Source organism: Helianthus annuus, chromosome 10 (genome assembly GCF_002127325.2).
Source record: "Helianthus annuus cultivar XRQ/B chromosome 10, HanXRQr2.0-SUNRISE, whole genome shotgun sequence".
Lineage (NCBI taxonomy): Eukaryota > Viridiplantae > Streptophyta > Magnoliopsida > Asterales > Asteraceae > Helianthus > Helianthus annuus.
In genome coordinates, this window is record NC_035442.2 from 85,280,527 (window position 1) to 85,284,271 (window position 3,745).

Below are 3,745 nucleotides of genomic sequence, written 5' to 3' on the forward strand. Positions count from 1 at the left end.
TGACATTACATACTTTATTTATGTTGGGCTTTTACTCATATGCTTCCGCTAAACGTTGGATTTATACTTGTGTTTTGAACACCTTTCATATGGATTGGTTTGGTTAAATGACATTTACTTTTACTATGTACATTGTTCTATATGATTGGTGGCTTGATCTTGGTCAGTCACGCTCCCAAGCGGTGATACTCCGCAGGTGGATTTTGGGGGTGTGACAGATTGGTATCAGAACCAGGTTATAGAGAACTTGGTTTTAATAGGGGGAAAACGTTTTTATTAAAACCAGACTATAACCAGTACAGTGCTCAACGATCCACAACGACGCCTCGCTCCACGTGCAAGACTCAACATCTTAGGTAATAAGGTTTATGTTTATTGCCTACATGCTAGAATTACATAGAACTTTGCTCGTGGTATGCTTAGATTACATTGCTTACTATTTGTTATTGCTCGAGAACACTTGTGTGCTTACTCTCTTCTGTCATCGCACTATTCGCGAACCTCTCTCACTTATGTTACATTTGCTATGAAGATCATGGCTGGACGTATTAACTTGACTCAAGCCCAGTTGACGGCTCTTATCAACGAACAAGTTGCTGCGGCACTTGCAGCTGCACAAGCAGGAGGTATACCCTGCAGTCGTAACCCACACTAGGATCTTTAGATCCTACATTCCTAAACCAACTCTTGTGTTTAACCTTGTCCTATTCTTATACACAATAGGTCAACACGCTCAGCCACCTGTTTACACCTTCAAAACTCTCAAGGATTGCCGACCTAGTACCTTCAGTGGTACTGAGGGAGTTGTAGGCCTCCTCCATTGGTTCGAGAGGCTCGAAACTGACTTTGAGATGTGTGATTGCCCTGAGTCTCGTAGGGTAAGGTTTGCTACTGGAACACTTGAAGGTGCTGCATTAACCTGGTGGGAAGCACAGATTCAAATGTTAGGGCTGGCAGCTGCTAATGCCACCCCCTGGAACGAGTTCAAGGACCTAATTAAGGAAGAGTTTTGCAGTTGGGAAGACATCCACAAACTATAGGTAGAGTTCCTTAACTTACAGATGGCGGGGTCTAAAATTGAGGCTTATACGAAGAGATCAAATGAATTAGCCACATTTTGTCCCACTATGGTAGACCTTCCCACCAAACGCATCGAGCTGTATCTCAAGGGTCTGGTGCCCGAAATTCACAGTCATGTGACCGCAGCTAATCTTGGCACTATCCAGCAAGTCACTCGGCTTGCTCATCGTCTCACAGACCAGGCAGTAGAACAAAACCAACTACCGAAACGTGTTAAAGCTGCTACTACATGTGCTTCTAGTGACAACAAACGCAAGTGGGATGGAAACCTGAGCAAGGGATTAATTCCAGTTCAGCCTCTGGCGCAGCAGCAAAAGATAGATGACTACCAGAGCCCCAGCCAGCAGTTTTCTGGTAGTCGTTGGCAGAATGGATATCGAGGAAATCATCCAAAGTGTAACAGATGCAATAGGCACCACAGCGGTCAGTGCAACAAGGGTCGTTGCCAGAGGTGTCTTAAGATAGGTCATGAAGCTAAGGATTATCGAAGCTCACGTCCTGTAACTCAAGAACAGCAACGGCCGCCTCAGTCTCCACAGAATCAGCAGCAACAACAGAGTTTTAAAGGATGTTTTCAGTCTGATGCTAAAGATCACTACAAGAGACATTGTCCGCAAATAAACCAGGACCAGACTCAGAACCACGACCATGGAAACAGGGACGACAATGGGGATAGCATTGGGGGAAACAATGGAAACAATGACGCTTGGGCCGCATGTACGTGATTGGTCAGGGTGATGCAAGGAACGATCCTAACGTGTTAATGGGTAAGTTTCTTCTCGACGACTTCTATGTTACTGTCTTGTTTGATTTGGGTGTGGATACCAGTTATATGTTCTTGAAAGTTAGTCAAATGTTAAAACGTGCACCAACTCCCTTGAACACCAAACATGTTGTGGAGTTAGCTAATGGTAAAAGTTTAGAGGCCACACACATAGTTCAGGGTTGTAATCTTGTCCTCGCTGGTCAGACTTTCTCCATCGACCTCATTCCTATAGTTCTGGGTAGTTTCGACATCGTCATTGGTATGGACTGGTTATCTAAACAGCAAGCAGAGATCCTATGTAAGGAGAAGATCATCCGTATTCCTCGTTCTGGTAAGGAACCTCTCGAAATTCAAGGTGACAAGAGTGGTGTTGTGGTTGGCATCATCTCCTTCCTGAAGGCTCAGAAATGTTTACGAAAGGGTCACATTGCCATTTTGGCACTAGTTACTGATGCATCAACGAAAGAGAAAAGAATAGAGGATATCCCAGTTGTACGCGAATTTCCTCAAGTGTTTCCTGAAGATTTACCTGGTCTACCGCCTCATCGCCAGGTCGAGTTTCAAATCGAGCTAGCTCCAGGAGCAGCACCTATAGCTCGTGCACCGTATCGTTTAGCTCCAACCGAACTGGAAGAACTGTCAAAGCAACTACAAGAGCTCTTGGATAAGGGTTTTATTCGTCCTAGCTCTTCGACCTGGGGAGCTCCAGTACTGTTTGTGAAGAAGAAAGATGGAACTTTCAGGATGTGCATAGATTACCGCGAACTGAACAAGGTGACAGTGAAGAACCGCTACCCTCTACCACGTATTGATGACTTGTTCGACCAGTTGCAAGGGTCGAGCTACTACTCCAAGAGAGACTTGAGGTCAGCTTACCATCAGTAGAGAGTCCGGGATGAGGACCTCTCTAAGACAGCATTCAGAACTCGCTACGGCCACTACGAGTTCCTAGTCATGCCATTCGGGCTAACAAACGCACCGGCAGTTTTCATGGATCTTATGAACAGAGTGTGCAAGCCTTACCTAGAGAAGTTTGTGATTGTTTTCATCGACGACATCCTGATCTACTCCAAGAGTCAGGAGGAGCACGAGCAGCATCTACGTCTTATCTTGGAACTTCTTCGAAAGGAACAACTGTACGCTAAGTTTTCAAAATGCGACTTCTGGCTTCGTGAAGTTCACTTTTCGGGCCATGTGGTAAACAAGGAGGGGATTCATGTTGATCCATCCAAGGTAGATTCGATCAGGAACTGGCCCGCACCGCGTACACCAATGGAAATACGCCAATTCTTGGGTTTGGCGGGTTATTACAGGCGATTCATTAAAGACTTCTCAAAGATCGCGCAACCGCTTACATTACTGACACAGAAGGGTGTCACCTATCGTTGGGGTAATCCCCAGGAAACCGCTTTTCAGCACTTAAAGAATAGACTTTGCAGTGCCCCTATTCTCTCATTGCCAGAGGGCACGGATGATTTTGTGGTCTATTGCGACGCGTCGATTCAGGGTCTTGGTTGTGTATTGATGTAAAGGGATAAAGTTATTGCCTATGCTTCACGGCAACTTAAGGTTCATGAACGGAACTACACGACGCATGATTTAGAGCTGGGAGCTGTTGTTTTCACGCTTAAGATATAGTGACACTACCTGTACGGTACCAAGTGCACTATCTACACCTATCACAGGAGTCTCGAGCATATCTTCAAGCAGAAGGAATTGAATATGCGTCAACGACGATGGGTCGAGCTGCTTAATGATTACGAATGTGCCATCAAGTACCATCCAGGCAAAGCCAATGTAGTGGCTGACGCTCTCAGTCGAAAGGATACTGTACCTAGGCGTGTACGAGCCTTGCAGCTTACTATTCAGTCTAGTCTTCCTGCACAGATACGAGATGCT